Consider the following 12,135-nt stretch of genomic DNA (forward strand, 5'->3'; position numbering starts at 1 on the left):
AAACCTCGAAGGCGACGTTGCGGATTGCAGGTTGTAGCGGAGGCAATGACTAGCTTCGACCCGATTCTGGCTTATAGATACCATAATAATACACGTAAAAAACGTATTACACCTCCGTCTCCCTTGCTAGAAAGCAGCCAAGTATCCTCGAACATATCTGTTTGCAAAGAGAAAAAATCTGCACATCAGACTGATTCTGAGAGCATGTTTGCTCCCGAATCTTAGCGTTGTTCGGTGTTTAATTATGTCTGTTGAAATCAATTTTGACAGCGCGCACGTTCGTATCTTGTTGAATTCGACAGGCTTAACTTTCGACATGTGGACCCCGCGGGAAGTGACCAAGGGAGTTATATAAACGCAATATAAAATTTAAATACTTCATCGTACTTAAGTCTTGATGGCACGAATTTTAAATTTCTTAAAAATATTGATGCTGACTGGCATCTACGTTATTAATCTTTCCAATTTTTTGAATAAATCTGTCATTTTACTGCGTGGCAAAAGAATGTGAGTATAGGAGGTTTTTTGTTCAAATTGGGACATTTGCTTTGTCTATTGGCCTATGAACCCACCTCAACAACAATTGCTTTATGTTAGCTTTCAGAACATGCAATTTAGGCCAAGTTAGTTAGACAACCTTTCAAGAAAAACGATGTTTTCAGAGCTATCAGCGTAGATTTTGGAAGACATTTTACACTTAAACCCAATTTCTTCATCATACACGTGAATTGTTTGCTCCTTTAAACAATATTTTTTGTACCAATTTAGAGTTTTTGCTTTTAAACAGATGTACCTTGTTTTAAATCAACTAACTTTTATGAAACGTAACAAACTATACACTTAGCCTACCATTATTGCATGAAATGAAGATATTTATAGAAGAATAGACGGTGTGTAGCCGCAAACTACTTCGAACTCTTACATTTTTTGAAAGAAATGTGTGAAACATGGTCCTAAAAAGTGATGGTTTCAGTTGAAAGTACAGTTTCCTAACCATTTTCTCAAATAACCACTATCATTCGTTATAACTCACTGACCGATCCAATCATATTACAGAATCCTCTCTCTCTCTATCATCATCATCATCATCATCATCACTAGCCTGTCTACGCCCACTGCAGGGCAAAGGCCTCTCCCATTATTCTCCAATTACCTCGGTCCTGTGCCAACTGTGACCAATTTATCCCCGCAAACTTCTTGATCTCATCTGCCCATCTAACTTTCTGCCGCCCCCTGCAGCGCTTGCCTTCTCTAGGGATCCACTCTGTTACCCTTAATGACCAGCGGTTATCTTGCCTTCGCATTACATGCCCTGCCCAAGTCCATTTCTTCTTCTTAATTTCTACTAATATGTCTTTAACACCAGTTTGCTCCCTGACCCACTCCGCTCTCTTCTTGTCCCTTAATGTTACACCTATCATTTTCCGCTCCATTGCCCGCTGAGTCGTTCTCAATTTAAGTTGAACCCTCTTAGTGAGCCTCCAAGTTTCTGCCCCGTAGGTGAGTACCGGTAAGATGCAGCTGTCATACACTTTCTTCTTCAGCGACAATGGTAGGCTGCTATTCATTATCTGAGAATGTCTGCCATATGTACCCCACCCCATTCTGATCCTTCTAATTATCTCTGCCTCATGGTTGGGATCTGGGGTCACAACTTGGCCTAAGTATATATATTCGCTTACCACTTCCACTGCCTCGCCATCTATCTCAAACTGCTGTGCTGTCCCGAGGTTATTGATCATTACTTTAGTTTTCTGCATATTAATTTTCAGGCCCACGGTTCTACTCTGTTCGCCCAGTGCGGAAAGCATGCTTTGCAATTCGTCCCCCGAGTTACTTAGCAAGGCAACGTCATCAGCAAATCTGAGGTTACTGAGGTATTCTCCATTAACCCTTACTCCCACCTGTTCCCAATCCAACGTTCTGAATACTTCTTGTAAGCATGCTGTGAATAACATTGGAGAGATTGTGTCTCCTTGTCTGACACCCTTCCTTATAGGTATTTTACTGCTCTCCTTATGGAGGATGATGGTAGCTGTAGACCCATTATAGATATCCTCTAGTATTCTTACATAATGCTCATCTACCCCCTGGTTCCGTAATGCCTGAATGACTGCTAGGGTTTCGACCGAGTCAAATGCTTTCTCATAATCTATGAAGGCTATATAGAGGGGTTGAGTATACTCAGCGCACTTCTCTATCACCTGATTGATCGTGTGAATATGGTCCATTGTTGAATAACCTTTACGGAACCCTGCTTGTTCTTTAGGTTGACTGAAATATAAGGTTGCAGAGATTCGGTTAGCGATTACCTTGGTAAATACCTTGTAGACGACTGACAGTAAGCTGATCGGCCTGTAGTTTTTCAAGTCCTTCATGTCGCCTTTCTTGTGGATTAGGATGATGTTCGCGTTCTTCCAAGATTCCGGTACCATTGCGGTCATTAGGCATTGCGTATACAGGTTTGCCAGTTTTTCAAGTACAATTTCTCCGCCATCCTTCAAGAGGTCTGCTGTTATCTGATCCTCACCAGGTGCTTTGCCCCCTTTCATTTCTTTCAGAGCCTTCCTTACTTCTTCGGTCGTTACTGGTGGGATATATATATATATATATATATATGTATATATATATATATATATATATATATATATATATATATATATATATATATATATATATATATATATGTGTGTGTGTGTGTGTGTGTGTGTGTGTGTGTGTGTGTGTGTGTGTGTGTGTGTGTGTGTGTGTGTGTCTTTGCGCATTTAAATCGTACTTCCCACCTTCTGATCTGTTAATATTAGTTCTGCTGTCCCCGCACGTCACCAATGAAACCATCATCGCATTCAGGTGTAATGACGGTGGTATTTTATTTTATACAATCTATTTTCAATAACCTTCCCACTGATGCCTTTGTTTCAACCACCTGAAGTGAAATACTGGTTTTCATTCATGTGTTTGCTTTTGTTTCTTGTGTCGCTACCAACAGCCGCATAGGACACGCCAACCTGTGGCATTGCTGCGCTTTTTGCTCCTCTCTGAAATCTCGCCCCAAAAGGAATATTTCGTTACTATTATTATATGCCTTTCGCAAACGACCTTACGAATTCGGACATATAGACGTACCAACCTGCGTACACGTGCGCATGCATGGATGTGCGCGAGCCCAGCGGAGTACTGAGTCGCGCTAACAAGCTGTTGCCTGCGAGGAATACGCGTTCTCGTTCCATTGCACAACCGCTGCTCTTTTATGTAAGCGGACAAAAGGCAGGCAGAGGCGCCATCGACCCGCGCAAGCAGCAACCGCGCGCAAGAAAACAAAAGTGCCGGCTTATCTTCCGCCGGCAACACTCTCTGGGGGTCCGCGTGATGCATGGTGGTCAGCACTGTGGCTGGCCGCCAGGTCTGTCCCGGGGAGTCGATACGGCTAACAAAACGGAAGTGTTCGTTCCGCACGCGTAAGGCGCCTCCGCCGCCACCTCGACCTGCTAGCTTGCGTCAGTCTTCCCTGGGCTCCAAATGAGGTTAAAAGATGACACAACACGGGCCTTTGTCAAGCCGCGCTCTCTAATCGATGGCGGCGTTGTAACCCAATTGACGCTGCACGCGCATTCTGAATCGATGCAATTAGCACAGCCGGGGCCCTTTATTCGGGACGGCCAAGAAGCTGCGAAAATGCAACACTGAGCTTATCTTTCCTTGTAAAGACAGTTGCCTCGTTCGACGGGGCTTTTGTAGTGAAATTTCCCAACAATTGCTTCAGGAGTAGCGGACAGTAAAACTACCGCTACAGCGTAGGCGTAGGGGTTTCAGCTTCAAGAAGCATGAATCCTCAAACATAGCGTTAATATAGCGATAGGAACAAAAAAATCTTAAGGAAAGAACGCAAGCTGATACCAAGATGTGGGTAGTGTACGTTTCTCTTTCGCTTGTACACATCGTATTAGTGAATTCCAGACGTTTTCTGCTGCTTTAATATTGTTTACCAAGCTTCCTTGCGACCAAGTGATAAGTTGGACTAGACAAATACGAAAGAACAGCGTCGCTTTCGCGATGTAATAGGGAAAGTCCTGAGTCAGAAATTGCGTCTCCATTCAATAGCCTCTTATGTAACCTTAGAAGCTGTCAAGTCCACGCGAGCGCTATCGGCTAATTACGGAACAATGTGAGCGCCAGAACATCGACAGAACGTCGTACATGGCCCTCGAATATGAGAAGTTACGAAACATCGCGTACGCCGTTTTAAGACGTAACTCAATATCTTTGCTTCTTGAACGCAAGAACCACGCACATTTCCGCGGCTCAAAGTACTTCGTCATCCAATTTATCAAAAAATAACTGCCGATTTCTGAGAACCAACCTTGTATAGAAGCATCGCCTTGGGCTATTGAAGTTTCCGACATTTTAATTAAAATGTTACTATTTATAACTAATGGAAACTTTCGATAAAAGTTACAGCACACAAAGCTTTTCGGTGGAATTGTTCTTGGTAGAAGACTAAAATCGATTAATTATATTGGTAGCTTGTTCTGTTCTCAGATTATATTTTAGAATATAAATTGTAAGCGGCCCCGTCTATACATAGTTGCATAATTAAGGGTGCTACCGTTATTGGGTTCGCTATTTTGTAAGAATGTTAGTACATATTTTTAGTCATTTAGAATGTTGGCATCGGTTCTGGAGGCAATTCGCATGTCATACGACAGCCGTGCATTTTGCCACTTTTAGCAACTGGGTTTTTTTCCTATTATGATTCGGCTACCCTTTTAAAATTATTAAATGCTGTACCATTCTTCTGGTTTCCCCACTTTAGATTACCATAAAGGTATTTTACCTCGGATGATGAATAACACCTTGTCAACCTGCCACACGATCGCTGTGCGCATATCTCTACTTGAGAAATCAGAACGAAAACTTGAAATAATACAGAAATGGTGTGGCTCCGGTGAACGCGAAAGTGGTGAGTCATATAGTACCATGCCCGGAATTATACCGTCATCAACATCATAATTATCATATCAACTACGACTGCAGGGCAAATGCCTGCACCGCCCCGGCCCCCAGATTTCCAACTCCTCTCTCCAGCGCTGTCCGAATGTTTGCCTCTCCGTGTTCGAGTTCAGTCATTGCCACTAAATTTTCTTATCTCAATTTCTCATCGAGTTGTGCGAAACCTTAGTCGAAGGGTTGCTAATAAAGATACCTAAAATTAATTACAAATTAACCTACAGAAAGTGCCACCATCAGCCTTGCCAACGAATTACTTAAAGAGGGGCGTGAGTGTAACTATCTCGGGCAAGTTAATAATGGCGATCCAAATCTGGAGCCGGAAATAATCAGGCGTAGAATTACTGTGGCCTGGAAAGCATCGGGGAGCTGTCTAAAGTAATCACTACATAAAGTCATACAGCCAATGCATACTCCCTTTGATGACTTATGGAGCAAAAACTTGGGGACTTACTGAGCACCGAAAAAGAAAACGTGGGTCGTCCCAACGAGCCATGGAGAGACGAGTCAGAGGAGTAACGCTCAGGGACAGGAAACGAGCATGTGGGATTAGGAAACAAAAGGGAGTAAAAGACCTCCGAGCTCCCTCTAATTTAGGGAAAGAAACCTCGGGGGTTGGTGCATTTACAACGAAGGAAACAATAAACGGCATATTTTTTTACGAGCTTCACGTAATACTTTGTGTTCTGTAGAAATTTTTAATTTATTGTAAAAAAATTCTATCACAAGCGAAAAGAGCGTCAATTTTTCTCAACAAAAATATGCAACTGAAAACTCATGCTACAATACTCAATAAGCTGCCTCCAGTAGGCAGCAAAACACTGTGACGGCCCGTTTAGATGACTTCTCGTTGGAAATATTTGCTTAATTTCTGCAAGCACTAAGGGAATACATTACAGCGAAATTCTTCCAAGCTCACCAAACATCATAGAAAAGTTGACATTTAGGGGAGACAAATCAGTACTCGCCTGCGTCTAGAGTAAACCATCCCATGAAGTGAATGAAGGACAAAGACAACTGCGATACGTATGCTTTATTTCCCTCACGGGCGTTCGTAAATACCACATTGAGGAAATAATGCGAAAAAAGTTGAGTGGACGGTAAAATTATCTTATTCGAGCTCAGTTTTTTATGAGGCAACTTCCTTATGGAGCCGGAGAAATATTGGAGTGGAAAATATACACCCATGAAAAAAGCGGGCTCATCGGAAATTAGAGTTCCCCACAAACATTACTCTTAAAACAAACAAGAGTAATGTACCAGAACGTGAAGAACATGTCCTCTCGAGTACCATGCTAGCGTGCCCCATACGAGGGCCGCACTTTCCCACGGCGAAATTATTAAAACAGACCACACGGCTTATTAATGACAATAAATTAATAACACATAGCATTACCCACGTTCCTTGTACCAAGCGGAAGTTGCTCAAATAAGGAAAAACTTCCGTGTGCAAAAATGCGGGTAGAATTAAAGGACCGAAAAACACAAAAAAAATAGTAAAGATCTTCCCGATTAAAGCCCACTTTAGATACTTTCGTTCAACCGTGCTGTGTCAAACTCTGTGCTCTACACTGGTGCTGTTATGAGCAACGTGCGGACAGCTCGGAAAATGCGTAAAAGAACACGCGAGGTGCAAGGAAAGTTCTAGGAGGCGCCACTACCTACATCGGCATGATTTTTTTTTCTTCCCTGGTTGAAATGCTTCCTTGCATAGCCGTCAAACCAAGCGTAGCGACCGGAAAAGGCAAGATTTGTGCCATCCCTCTTTCTCTCACCGCCCGGACACGCAGAAATTGCATTCCACCACTGGTTATACTTTCGGGTCCTTCACTCGTCCCTTCTCTTTCTCTAATACTTCTCTAATACTTCGTACTTTAAACTCGCGACACTTTTCGCAAAAAAAGTTGCCCTGATAGAGGGCCGACAGAGAAGGACGGAGGATGTTCATCCCGGAGCTTGTTATGTTGTTGCGTGCAGGTTGTCTGGCATTTTCGTAAAAAAAAAAATAAATAAAAGGACAAAAGTGGATTCACGAGGACCCAAATGCAGCAAAATTCTGTTCCGCGCGCATCCTTCACATTAAACTAAAGCCTTCTGTTTTTCAATTTGTTGTTGTTGCTGCCGGATCACCTAAAAACGGAAGCGTCCAGCGTAAGCACTTGTTCTCGCTGCCCCGCGAGAGCCGCCGGTATAGCCCGCCAGATTCGAAAGAAGCTACGCAAAGCGAATTGAGTTCCGGCCGCCGGAGCGGAAGCGGGGGAAAGAGCGGACTCCAAAGATGAAAGGAGGGGAGGGGCGCAAAAAATACGAGAAAGAGGACCCCGTGTTCAAAGCGCGGGAAAATCAAAGTTTCCCGTCCAGAAAGTTACGCTAATATAAAGGCGGCGGCGAGAAAAAAAAGGCAAAATTCGGTCCGGCGATAGAGCAGAGGCCGAAAAATCTCGAACGCAATATATTTTAACCGCGGCTGCGGCAGCAGCTCTGTCTTCTTCGTCTCGGCGTTTTCATTGTTCCGAGTCGTTCCACTTTTGCTTTTCACCTCGCCAGAATGCAGTATTATTTCCGCGCTTGAATGCGCGCGCGAAATTTCCTCTCCTCCTCTCCCTCTTCGCACCCTTTCTCTCTCTCCTCCGCACGTGGAGCCCGCCACCCCCTTTTCCATTGTGTGCGCGCGCGTCTCCTCTGCCCAAAGACCCTAGCTCGCTACGCTGGAAGGGACATGCTCGCACGTTGTCCGTTTCTCTTCCCTCATTTCTCTTGTTTTTATATTATATATACGCGTATTATTTCCCTAAACGCTCTCGCCTTGCTCCAATTCTCTTTGATAATTCTTTCGCCAGGATGGGTACTTGTTGAACGAGATCTTTGCGCAGCAGCGGCAGTAGAGAAGGCTCCCGGCGTGCGCGATGAAGATGGAACAAAGCGCGTATTGTCCTCTGGGCCGAGCGCAAATAGCGCCGGGACTGATAGCCGAGGACAATGGGTGAATCTTTTTCCCGCTTCGCGGCCGGGATCATCTGGTGCGGTTGGGCGCCGTCTCGCGACGTCGTCGTTCGTCACTCTACGTGGTTGAAACCTGTTGACACATATGCGCTTTCATGAGTGACGTGTTTCGGGGTGTTCTTTCTAGCTCGGTGCGCCCTTGTTTTGGCAAAGGAAGAGCGAACGGTTGAGAATCATCTCCGTCAATTGGACAGATTTGGGGCAGTGAGAACTACTCTGCTGGAAAATAAGTTGTGTTCCAACTTTTGCCGCTCTGCTCCTCGATGCGGTGAAACAGAATGCACATCGCGGGCATTTTCTTCAGGGCAAGACTGAATACTGAGTAATCTCATCAGCCTGCTCCCTTCATGCACGAACGGTTTGTCACGTGAAGACCACCGCAAATGGAATTGTTTGAAGAAGTTCCGTGCTCACTGTCGGCTTGTCAGAGAGGCCTCAAGTTGTTCGTCATGCACTAAATGAATGCCCCTGTCCACGACGATCAATTTACGACGGAGAAGTTGCTGCGCTGATTCTGTTTTCTTCCCAAAATTGGCAAAACAAGGGGACTTGCACGACAGAATTCGCAGCGTTCGAATCCCTGCTAAATTTAGTCCTGTTAAGAAGCTGTACTGTCAGGTGTAACGGGATTCCACACGAAGTTGTTCCGTAAGGAAACGGATAGCATGCAAATAAAGCTATTGGGCATGCGACAACTGTTTCAGTGGCTTACCTACGTTAGAGCTTTTTCGCCTCTTTGTGAATTTGCATTCAACGCCCTTGTTAGAAGCGAGGATCGAATCCAGTGTGCTCTGCTCCCAAATCCAGAAACCATGGCGCTCAACCGTGACTCCTTTGCTGCTATGCAAGTGAAACTCCTGAGTTATATCGGCAAGTTTTGTGTTGTTGTGAAGCCCAGACGGTAGAAGAAGCACTCATCATGGTTTGGCAAAATAGACTCAACGCAGCAACGGCCGAAATTTCGAGCAGATATAAAGTATTACCGGGTGTTAATAAAAAGAAAGCTGCTGAAGGCAGGGAGCGGAAAAGATCTAGGCATTTAATCGCATACTACAGGTATCTCATGGGCACTCCAGGGGCTGGTCGGATGGCTGGAGTTTTAGATCACTAACTCAATAAAAATAAAAAGAAATGACGCTCGGAGAATACTTCATATTAGCCATGTTCACTCCAGAATCGCCTCACGCTTTTTTAAGCGTCAGGGTTAAATTCCTGCTCGCAGTGGTGTTTGCTGAGATATGTTCAATAGGAAATATTTCCGCGCCCATTTTTGTGCGTGCTAACTCGTTACGGATTACGGCGATCACTAAGAACAGTTTGAGACAAACTTACATACGCCAATACGTTGCCGATGAATCGGCAGTGACCTGCGAGCCACTGGAATATTATGTCATGGCCATGTGTGATTGCTTGATGGAATTTTTCTCTAACCTCTGTCACCAGTTGGTGGTGGGGGCCGTAGTACAGGGCTGCGCGTAACATTTGTGAAACAGCCGTGCAGTCGGAAAAGGTAGCCCAGTTTTGAGGACTAGCTCCGATAACGCGATGAAGAGCCTCACGAATGGCTGCAAGTTGCTTTATGGGCAACACGGAATCGAGTTGTGGCAAAATCTACTGGCGCAAACTCCGCACCTGCCGAACTGGATGACGTTACTGAGCCATCCGTGTATACATATTCTCGGTCGTTCTACCATTCTTGCAGTAACAGCATTGTAAGCTGTTGAAGAGTCAATGACGGTAAGTCGGCGTTTTTGCCGATTGCCGGTTGTTTCAGGCACCACAGCGGGGAGGATGGTGTAACCGCAGGGGCGCACCTCGACGAGATTTCAGCCCTGTGTGTTGGGGCAATGGCTGAGAACGCAGATCGTGGTCGATTCTGAGGGAGCTGCGCTAGATAGTGAGATGGCAGCCTCGTGAGGAGCCTGGTGTACAGGCGTAGTGTATCACTAGCCACGTACGTTGCTACTGAGTGTTCCTGAGCGATGCACATGGGGCCCACTGTTCGTGCACAACGCGCCAAACCCAGACGCGTACGCGGAACCTGCGCTCGTATTCTTTAGTACCAGCCTGCCTTCTCGTACTTCTGAGAAAATAAAAATCTTTGAATCTTTGAATCTTTAGATTATTATGCTAATACAGTAAAGCTCGATCTAGCGAAACCCGATCGTATGAATTTCTCCATCTAACAACCAAATTCGGATTCCCCGCAGGTGCGTATGCGGCTCAATGCTTTTATGAACTCGAACTAACGAAATCTTTTCAGCGCCATTCCCGATTTAACGAATTATTTCTAGCAACAGACACATTTTAAAAAGAAGAAATTCAGAATGTGTTTCGTGAGAACGCCACAAAGTTTATTGCTCCAAGTCAGGGAAAAACAACGGGGCATGTAGTTTTGTTTTTACAAAGCCCTGCAACCCTTCTAACCTTTCCCATCCATACTTCATAAAATAGTTTTCTACTACTACTGCTACTCGTGGGTTCTCCCTGCGCCTGCGCATTCGCTGGTATCTTTGTTCTGGGATCTCACGAAGGAACCGAGGACACGTTGACCACGCGTGCTTGCGTGCTAATAAAAGATGCCCGCCCAATGCTAACTAAGTGTACGCAGGCGAGAATAGACGGTAGAGCAACGCCTTTACTGCCAATATTTTCAGACACTGCTGCTTCCATGTAAGAGTGCTTTGGTGGTTTTAAGAACTTGCAGCAGGCCGCACGTCGTTTAGAGGCATGGGGAGCAATCGGCACGCAGTGGGCTCCTGAACGAGTGACATTTAAACGCTCACAAGGCAAACGACAGATCGGAATGCAATCGTTGCAGAAAATACTGCTGCAGCACCTGACAAGTTGGCGAAGATTCATTCAAATGGGGGACTGACACTTTGAAGGATAGAAAACTGTACATCGGGGTTTCATGGGGCGAAAAAAATATTGGTTGTATTCGATGAAGGCAGCTTCTTGACATTTTATTGACATGGTAGCATACGAAAACAGGATTTGCAACATCGGTTTCATAATAAGCGTGACTTTACAGAGCAAATTGTTTTTTTTTTTTTTTTTTTTTATTGAAGAGTCTACCAGGGGAAAAGTGGACTTCAATTTGGGGAAAAAATGTAGGTGTCTTTCGCCCGACAATATCCGCTATGCCGCAACTGTACCCATGAGGAAGTAAAACACTACGTGCTCAGCGGTGAACAGGTACGTCGACCGAAACTTTTCGGCTAGAGTTCTGTTAACTGTAATAAAAACCGCACTGCTGGGCATCGCCGTGCATCATGACAGCGCTTCCTGCTCGGCATAAACAGCCAACGCTCTGTTATGCAGTTCGCAGTTGTAAAAGGTGGTACACGTCCACTGTGCCGTTTTGGGTTTAGGCGTTCAGCCTCTCCCTAATGTCGTCTATAGTCCACCCGAAACGCACTGCAGGAAACCCAACTTTATGTGACGATGATCGCGATTTTATGTAAAGTGAAAAAAAAATTAGAACGCTTCCAGTGCTCGGAATGAAGCCTGGGGCCCTCGCGTTATGAAGCCAACGTCCATCCGGCTGCGCCATTATTACATTCGGGACGATCAGCATTTTCTTCGGTTTCGTAGCGCGGGCGTTGGCTCAGGACTTAAGCTAAGTTTGGCAGTTTGGATTTCGGGTGACGACGGTGGTTTAACGACGACGATCGATGTGTGTGTGTGTGTGTGTGTGCGTATGGCGGAGGGGGGGTGGGTGCGCTATGCTTTCTCGTGAGCTATTCGCTTACTGTTGTCTGAGTTTGTACTTTGATAGGCATGCAGTTAGCACTTTGATCGTTGACGCATAGACGTTGACTTTCCCGTGGTTTACCTTTAATCGTTGACGCTTTGGCTTTGATTGCCGCGGCTTTGGCTTTGGCACCACGCCATTTGCTTTTCCCACGTAAGGAATACTCGCGCTTTATCCATCCCCGTCGTTAGATGGAGGGGCTTCTGATTTTTAACTAATTGAGTATAATTATCTGCCGTCTCCAGCAGTGCGGAATTTTCTACAGATCAAGAAGCCCTCAAGCCCACTTACGAGATGCAGTTTACCGCACTCGAAAAAATTGGAGGAAAAGACCATTTTCAGAAAAGTTTTACGGAAGTCACATCCGC

At 45.1% G+C, this 12,135-nt stretch overlaps 1 protein-coding gene across 1 annotated transcript in view; it reads right to left on the reverse strand.

The window, feature by feature from the left end:
* Nucleotides 1-12,135, reverse strand: part of LOC144169829 (lachesin-like) — a 144,301-nt gene that overhangs the window by 110,294 nt on the left and 21,872 nt on the right. The window lies entirely within an intron of this gene.

The sequence above is a fragment of the Haemaphysalis longicornis genome, unplaced genomic scaffold (assembly GCF_048455015.1).
Source record: "Haemaphysalis longicornis isolate Haplotype H1 unplaced genomic scaffold, Haemaphysalis longicornis Haplotype H1 scaffold_2, whole genome shotgun sequence".
NCBI lineage: Eukaryota > Metazoa > Arthropoda > Arachnida > Ixodida > Ixodidae > Haemaphysalis > Haemaphysalis longicornis.